This window comes from Hordeum vulgare, chromosome 3H (genome assembly GCF_904849725.1).
Source record: "Hordeum vulgare subsp. vulgare chromosome 3H, MorexV3_pseudomolecules_assembly, whole genome shotgun sequence".
In the NCBI taxonomy this organism is placed as follows: Eukaryota; Viridiplantae; Streptophyta; class Magnoliopsida; order Poales; family Poaceae; genus Hordeum; species Hordeum vulgare.
The window spans coordinates 62,953,664-62,963,448 of record NC_058520.1 but is presented as its reverse complement, the minus strand read 5'-3'; positions in this window follow the sequence as shown (position 1 = coordinate 62,963,448).

Sequence of the window (9,785 nt, the reverse complement as noted above, 5' to 3'; positions counted from 1 at the left end):
ACAACAAGAAAACAACACCTAAACATGTATTTCTATTGCAACCAAAATTACCAGAGGCTAGCCTACACATCCAAGGGCATATCCCTAGTTGACAACTCATTCATATCATGCAAGGAATAAATCCCACAATATAAACAAAAGGGCAACATGGCAAAATATCACGCGCACTAACTTTCTCAAAAGCTAAAACTAAATACACAGTTAAATTCTATGGATTTTCTACCCCGAAAGCATATATAATATGTGGGGTTGTAAAATAAAACTAACACCACACGTATATGCGAGAATAAACCCTAATCACGACATAACAAACTAGCGACGGAACCTACATGCAAAAAATGCAAACAACTACTCTAAAATACATGGCAAAGGGTTACAAACAACACGGACATTTTATCTATGGGGTTTGAACAATCCGGACACGCGCAAAATAAATACGAGATAATTCCCTATTAGGACAGCATGCAATTCTAGGCATAAGGCAAGGCAAACGACTCCAAACATGCATGCAAGTTGTAAAATCATAATCTACGCGAAATTCTACATGAGTTACATATATAAAACATTGCGATCCGACACACGGTTTGAAATCTACGGGCATTTTAAAATATCGATATTTCTTGAAAAGGAATTAAATCCTAAATCCTAAAAAATGCTAACGGGATGAATATGTAATCATGGCCCAAACAGAGCAATGTCATAACATACTTAAAAATCGCCGGGGCGGAGAATAGGGCTTGCGGGGGAGGCTCACCTTGGGCCGCTTGGGCCGACGTGCGAGGAGGGTTGTCGCTGGGCCGAGGCTGCTCGCGGCTCGAGGAGGCCGGCCTCGGCGCTGGAGCTGGGCCGGGGCGATGACACTGGGCGTGGATCTAGCCAGCTACTCGGCCAACGAGGGGTGGCACTGGCCTGGCTCGATCGGCGCAGGAGCGTCGTGCTCGTCTCCCTCATGAGGCGAGATCGACAGAGGCGACGCCGGCGACGCCTTGGGGATCCAGCGAGAGGACGAGGGGCAGCGCCGGCTGGAGATGGTTCCCCGGACCGGATCTGGTCGGATCCGGCCGGCGGCATCCTTAGGGCGACGGCGCGACGACAGTGAGGCTGGGCGGCAGCTTCCTGCAGGTTGGGGCTGCTGCTGGCGGCGGGATCGACTGGCGGCTACGGGCCGGTGGAGGGGCTCTGACGGGAGGCAAGACGCGACGGATTTGGCTGACGACGTGGCTCCGGCTCGGCCGCGGAGCTGCTCACGGGGTGCGGGAGGAGCGGCTCGGGGCTCCTCCCCTCGATTGCGCTCGGGGCAGAGCGGGGTTGAACGAGGCGAGCGGGCGGCAGCTGGCGGATCCGCACTCGGGACGACCACGAATGGGCTTCGGCGGGCCCTGGCGGCTGAGGAGAGAGGAGGGCGTAGTGGCGGCTAGGGTTAGGAGGGGCACAGGATTCGAGGAGAGATTAGGGAGAGACTAAAAATGAAAGGGGCATGCCCTTCCTTTTATAGCCGAGGTAGCTAGGGTTTGAAGTTTTTTCCCCGGTTTCAACCGTGCGATCGGAATCGAACGGTCTCGCACGCGGGGACGGGCTAGGTGGCTGTCTAGATTGGCTAGGTGGGGATGAGAGGGAAATGGTGCAGCACGACAACGCGATTTAAAATACCGAGAACGTCCAATGAATAACCGAAGACAGTGCCGCTTCGGTCGACCGTTCGGGTACCAGACGGACTCCGATTGCGACGAAAATTGGCAATCGGCCTACCTATATCTAAAATAAGGCCGGACTCCAAGTTTCAACCCAATCAGAGGAAGTTTTATACACACTTTTAAAAACAAGGTTTGGACGACGCCGTGGGCGCGTGCGTGTGTGGTCGGGCTCTACACGGTCAACGACGAACACGGAGAGAACTGACAACTAATAACGGATGCAGGTTTTGAAAACTGGCGGCAACAAAGTGCTGATGCAATGCAGATGATGCGCATGATGCGATGATGATGGGACAAATAAAATTAAACACACGTTATCAACGGAACAGAGGGGAATCTTCTGGCGCGTCGGTCTCGGGCTATCACAACTCTCCTACACTACAAGAGGATCTCGACCCGAGATCCAGGAATGAAAGGGGAAGAGGATGAGAAAGCAAGAGGTAAAACTTAGTTTCTTCTTGACAAACGAGTGAAACCAATGACCCTTGAAGGTTACAAAGAGATGACGAATGATATGAGAAACAAGCAAGAATTCACAGAAAATTTCGACAACACTTCGGTAGGAAAAGAGGACAAAATTCAATACAATGGAAAGATCTTGAAAAAGACTCACAACAAACTAACTAAATTGAACAAGGGAACAACATGATCTTGATAGAACAAGATGATAGATTGAAGATAGCAACATCACAAAGCCTCCATTACAAAGAATAAAACTAGATCTTGGAAAGAAGGAATGACGAAGAAAAAGATAACTACTACCACAAGAATCTTGAAGAACACCTTCAGAATGAACAGATCTTGAGCCGCCTAATGGAAAACTGAACAAGGCACCGGAATAATTGAGAGACGAACGAAGAGACAACAATTGAGAAGAATTGAGAACGAAAGCTAAAAGCTGAGAACAAAGAAATCTTCTGATGATGGCCTTCGGAGGATCAAGAATGAAAACAACTCAGAAATGCACCGGATAGCAAGAAAGGGATTCTCATGATTGGGAACAATGAAGATGATGGCACAAAGCTGAAATGATGAATCTTTAAGAGAATGGACCAAGATCTGAGAGAAACACTCCTTCGGTCTTCCAAGCTGAAAATGATGAGGAGAACACCACCAAGAATAACTGAGACACTCCGGAATAAGAAAAAGGAAAAGTTGAGCCAATGACGAAAATAAATTTGAAGCGATCTTGAAGAAGGAATATGAGTGATGAAATTCATACTTACGTCATAGTTGAAAGAATTAGAGATCTCTGGGAAAAGATTAGAAGGGCCAGGAAAGATCCTGGGAAAAGCCTGTGGGTTATGGGCCCACTCAAAAGAAACCACTATCGAAACAATTGATTTGAACGAGAGATAGCACGTGTATAAATGAAAACTTGATGAGGTTGAGAACCTCGAAATAATTAAAGAATGGAAAACAATAAACTTCTGAGATATCTTCAACACTCCGGATAGAACAAATAGAGATGAAAAACAAGAAGGACTTGACAGAATTTCCAACATGAGAAAGCATTTAAAAGATGAAAAAGATACGATGACACGGATAACTGAATTGAATTCACCGGAAATATAACAAGATTGAATAAAGATGAACACGAAGCTCCTGAGAATCTTCACAACGATTCACCGGATAAGAGAGAAAAGAATAGATAGCGGAAGCAACAATGAAATGAAATGCACTTGGATGAAGTCCAATCACTGAAGAAAAAGAGCGGGAGGGCGGGGAAAACAAGGACAACTTGGAACAGACGAGACAAACTCCGGAAAAGAAATGAGAGATTGATCTTGCAAAACTTGAAAATGATGGAATTGACTTGAAGAGAAGCACACTCGTTGAAAAGAATTGACATAACAACTCCGGTTGACAAGAATTGATAAGACAATTGATAGAGCAAAAGAATTTGCATTCCCATAAAACACGAGAACACCTCTCGGAACGATATGAATTCACCACTTGACATCAAAGCAACTCGAATTATCACATTCCAACAAAAAGAAAGGTTGCTGCTTATGAAACAAGCCAGAACAAATTCCTGAGAGAGATTCCGTCCGATATTTTCGTGGACAGGATCGCACGGGCTCGATCATACAGTAGCCATCATGTACAAGGCAGTGCACACGACATACGAAGCGTCCCCGAGTCGTAGCAAGCTACAATGACTCTTTGAGACACAACGAGAACTGCTGTAAGATGACCGTGAACAAACGAATCCACTAGATGTCGAACCCCAACCTTACATCATGCATTTGCTGGAAGATTGTCCTATAAGTAACTACTTGAATTCCCACCTAAGAACTCCCAAAATTTCTGGTCGTGCAATCTGGTCCATGGATACAAGGAGTAATATATCACTCAACTCCTATACTAACCCGTCCAGTGTATCACATCCGTCAACACATAACCAGAATCTCGGAACCTCATCTATCTCAGACACTCGTAATCACAATGATACTAAGTATGGCAATACATCTGGAACTCTCTGCACCAGTACTGGTGAAGCCGAACTCCTCTCGCCACTACTAGTATTGAAGCAATTTCGAACATCCTTCGTCATGAGATACTAAGAAATATGAATGATAATGATGTGCTCGAGAATCCCTTGGAGCTCAACTCCTCGGAAGAAATCAAGTCAGACACGAGGCACCAAGACAGAACTCCGTCACATCGACATCATATAGATTCCAATAATATCCGTGTGACCCAAATTTTTTAGTGAGAAGAGGAGTAGAATTAAAATTATTATGTCTAGATTCCTCACCAGAGCATAGAAGAGGAGAAAAAGAATCCTACTCTCCGATATATAACTAGACTCAAAGCAGTTTTATACTAGTCTCGACTCGACCAAGTTTGATCAATCAAGGAGGCTACTAGATCGGTACTGCTGTGATACCAACTTGTAACACCCAAGATGCGATCCTATCCTTATTTTGGCGCGAGGGCCTTGACAGGGAGAGAAGCGCATCTCGTCATTTCGCAAGAATGGATATCGTTACAAGTACATGTACTGAAGAGAAGAGTATATGGAATTGGCTTACACTCGCCACGAGCTACATTAGAGTCACATCAGTACAATACTTAAACATCATGAAGAAAAGAAGGGTCCGACAATGGACGAAAACAAACGAGAAAAGAACGACGTCCATCCTTGCTATCCCAGGCTGCCGGCATGGAACCCATCCTAGATCGACGACAAAGAAAGAAGAAGAAACTCCAAATGAACAATCATCACGCTCATGTCTTAATATCCTTTACATGTACCTGCAACTGGTGTTGTAGTAACCTGTGAGCCACAGGGGACTTAGCAATCTCATTTCCAAAGGTATCAAGACTAGCAAAGCTTAATGGGTGAGGTATGGTTAAGTGGTGAGGCTGCAACAGGCGACTAAGCATATATTTAGTGGCTAACTTACGAGTACAAGAATGAAGAGGGGGAAGATCTAAGCATAGCGGACGTGAACTACTGATGATCAAATGAATGATCCTGAACTCCTACTTACGTCAGACATAACCCCACCATGTCCTCGATCGGAGAAGGAGCTCACAAAAGAGACAGTCATGGTTACAAACTCAGTTGGCAAGTTTTAATTAAGTTAACTTCAAGTTATCTAGAACCGGATGTTAAACAAAGTTTCCACGTTGCCACATAACCGCGGGCATGGCTTTCCGAAAGATTTAACCCTACAGGGGTGCGCCAACTAGTCCATCACAAATTACCACAAGCCGCATAGAAATCCTCGATCACGAAACTCGCGATCTCGTCGGATTCCTTAGTGTAAAACCTCAACTCTGAGATTACGCAAAGCATCATCGGAATCCCGATGCAAAAGATATTTCGTAAAAGATATAACTAATCCAGCAAGGCCCCCCCGACGTGTCGACGAACCCGATAGGAGCCGCGTATCTCGTTCTCAGGACACGACCGGATGGGAAAGCCTACGCGTACCAAACCTCGAGTTTCCCCGTGGTGGCCCCGTAGTTTACCCATTTTGGACCAACACTCATGAGGAGCACTGGCCCGAGGGTTGATTAATTACTCCGCGGGTGCTGGCGGGTCCCTATGCATTATTATTAGTTATTGGGCAAATGTAGTACCAAAGTTGGGCCTTGCGAGACCAGTTTTAATATAAGACGAATTATCAAGGGGGTCCCCATAACAACCCCGATCATGTTAGGAGCGCTCAATTATGGAATATAACACCGGTAGCCGAAACTAAGGGGGGCAAAGGTGGAACAAAACACCAGGCTAGAAAGGCCAAGCCTTCCACCTTTTACCAAGTATATAGGTGCATTAAATTAAATAACATTAATAGGGTGATAAAAACAAGGAACCCCTGTTATCACATGGAAGCAACTGCACCTGCAACTAGCAACTCTATCACATGGTTAAGCAAGCGGTAACATGGCCAATCAGCGGTTTGCTAGGTTGTGAACATGTTGAAGGTTTTCATGGCAATGATAAGAGGCTGATATTTAACAGGTGGTAGGCAGCGAGTCATAACGAAAGAATCGAGACAACTAGCATGGCAATGATAGTAATGATATATGGGGAAATGGTCATCTTGCGTGAGATCCCGCTTGGAAGAAGGACGACTTCGTGAAGCAGATGAACCGACGTAGTCAAACGGGTCCTCACTTTCCGACACGCTTGCGTAACTCTATCGAGACGAAGCAAACCGGAACAAGAATCAACACACGATATTCACCATGGCACATGCAAGGCAAGATGCAATCCACATATGATGCATGATCAGTGAATATATGCAAGGCATGGCATGTCAATTCACAACAATCAAACACTACACATTAAGTGAAGTTCAATAGGCAACGAGTTGCATATTGACGAACTCCACATACAAATTATTTAATTCTATTCCGATTAGGTACACGCAATATTAAATGTTGTTTAAACATGGCAAGAGGTGAAGCGTAACTAAGCTATCTATCTAGGCATTTTAAATGAGGTCGGAAACGACATATAGCTTCTCCGAGATGACCTCATACGTCAATTTATAATTCTGTCCAGATCTGAAATAACACGTTTTAATATTTGTTAAACAGAAAATAAATAGTTTCACGTGATTCTACGCGTCATTTCAATCAATTTACACATAGAGAACATCTCCAACGGAGCTACGGTTCAATAGATATGATCACCGCAAGATATGATGCCATGAATGCAATATGTGTGCAACGATAGTCACAAGCAATCCCAAAACATGTAACCAGCAAGATAATATGATACTCCACGCGATGCTAAGCAAGTTTCATATAAGACACGATCAAATCGGAGCAACGTGTGACATCCTCGACTTTTGCTACAGTAAATATTGTAATTAAGCTACAGTGATCACCCGCTAATGATGCCACATCATCGAGAATTACCGTCGTTGACCCGCATTGAATTTCTATCCGGATTCAGAAGTTGAAAACAAAAGAAAAGTATATTTATAAATTTTTATTAACTATTAAAGGAAGATATGTATAGAAAGAAAGTATTAAAAATAATAATAATAAAAGAAAGAAAAGAAAAGAAATTAGAACGAAGAAATAATAGAAAAAAAACAAAGCAAAACAAAAAAGAGAAAAAGGGAAAAGGAAACCCCCCACCCCCTGGCCCAACTCGGCCTAGAGGCCCAGCCGGCCAAGCCACTCTTGCGTGGGAACCCTAGCGGGAACCCCCTGGCTCCCCTCGCTCCCCTGCGCCGCCGCCAGCATCATCCCCTCGAGGGGGGGGCCCTCCCCACGATCTCCTGCCCTCCCTCCACCGACACCTCTCTCTCTCTCTCTCGTAACCCCCCACCCACCGAGAGGCTTCTCCCACCTCTCGTTCTCTCCCTCCACACGCACCAGCCCCCACCTCACCCTCTCGTACCAGGAGCCGAGCCCCACCCCAGGAGCCCCGGCCCCCTCGATCTCCCTCCCACTTCGGCCCTCCCGTCGGCCCCAGATCCGGCGCCCCTCTCCTGCCTCCTCCCGCCGGCGAGCCCCCTCCCCCCACCGGGCCTCCCCTACATCCCCACCCAGGCTGACCCCCACCTCGCCCCAGATCTCTCCCTCCTCCCCCCTCTCGGCTCCCTTCCCACCCGACGGGAGCCACATCTTGTCGGTCTCCTTTCCCCTCGTCCTCCCAGGGACCGAGGGCCCCCCCTGGCCACCCCACTTCGGCCGACCTCCCCATCCCCGGGGGGCCCATCTCCGACGGCCCTCACCTCTCCGGTGGCCGCCCCTCCCCGTCAGCGCATCGGCCGGGGTCCCCACCGACCACGGCGGCCCCGTCATCGGGCCCCTCCCCGCCGGTTCTCCTCCGATCCACCGCGACCCCCGCACCGACCGGAGCCCCCGTCGGCGACTCCATCCCGAGGGCCCTCCTCACCGGGGCCCCTCTCGGCACGACCTCGCCGGCACGTCCTCACCGGCACCACCGTCATCACCGCGCCATCACCACCGTCACATCCGCTTTCCCACGAACTCCGCCTTCACCGGGCCGTCTCATCAACGTTGGTGAGCCCCTCCTCGGGATCCTCCCACCATCGCGTTCCCCTCACCGTCCCGGTTCCGTTCCGGCAAACGGGACTCCGATCCGTCGACGGTAGTGACCGGTAGGAAGATTTGAAGGTGTTGTTCTTCTATGTTGAGTTAGAGCAGAGAGTTCTTCTATGTAACTCTGTTAACAGAGAGAGAGATGAGAGTTAAAAAAATAAAATAAATTAAAAGATGTATTAGATGCCGTATGTATGTATGTATGTATGTATGTATGTATGTATGTATGAGATGCGATGTATGTATTTGCATATATAGATATTTGGATGAATACGATATTTGCATGATTATGTATCTGTGAAAAAGATGAGTATATGGCCTAAAGCCACTTACCGGTGGGGCTAACGCACCCCGCTGTCTATGACACGGAGGCCCCACACCCCTTTTAAAGAAAAGTGAAATTAAAATATAAAAATAATGTTAATGTTTTTATTAAATAAATAAATATATATATTAGTTAAATTAATTAATTGGATAATTAGAATAATTAGAGTATGCCACGTGGGCCCCCCACTAAATTAATCTGATTAATTAATATTTAATCTTAACTAAAACTTGTGCCTATGACGTTCGGGACCCGCTAGTCAGTTGACCAGTCAAATATTGATGTGAGCATTACATCATGCTGGTGTCATAATAGCTTTTTATTAAATTATTTAAATCTGTTTTTTAATTCCTAATTATTGATTAAAACTTTAAAAATTAATATTAAATAATCCGTAAGTCAGATCAAAATATTTTCAACATGAAAGTTGATCAGCAGAACGAGACGAACCCGGATACACGGTCCATTCGTCTGTCACGCCTCCCTAGCATAGCAAACATGGAACATTTCCATCGTTTCCAGTATGACCGGTAGTAGCCCGAGACCCGGAAAATATCGTCACATATTCTTCCGACCCGTCTATGACGGATGTTGCTGCATTAGCTCATGTCTAGCCTGCATCTTGCCATGTCATGCCTTGTGTTGCACCGTTGCTATTATTTATTGTTTCTTCCCCCTCTTCGTACTGGTAGACCCCGAGACTGACGCTGCTGCCGGGTACATCTACGACCCTGCCGATCAGTCATTTGCCGCAGAGCAGCAAGGCAAGCAAACCCCCCTTGATCATTCCTATATTGCCTATGTCTTTCTTCCTACTGCTTGCATTAGTATTTTGCTACTGTTGTAGTTAGCTCCTATATCTGATGCATAGCCTATTTTTGATGAACTTCTACTTTCAGTCATGTACCTTTAATATGCTTAGTATAGGTGGAGCAGTCATCCCCTCTGACCCCGTAGTCCAGTTGCCCCGCTTGTTTTCAAATCTCGATCTTTGATCGACGAACCAGACTCGACACAACACAAACACCCCCCTTCGTTGTACGACGCTACAGAGATACTATCGGGTACGGAGGGTGACACCTCAGTAAGTACTCCTGATGATATCTCTGTAGTATAGCTAGTCGGTCGTGGTTATCGAGGGCGATTCCTCTTTCACCATTCCCGATGACGCCTCTGTCGTGCAACCCCTCAAGTGTGGGACCCTCGAGGGTGATTCCTCTAAG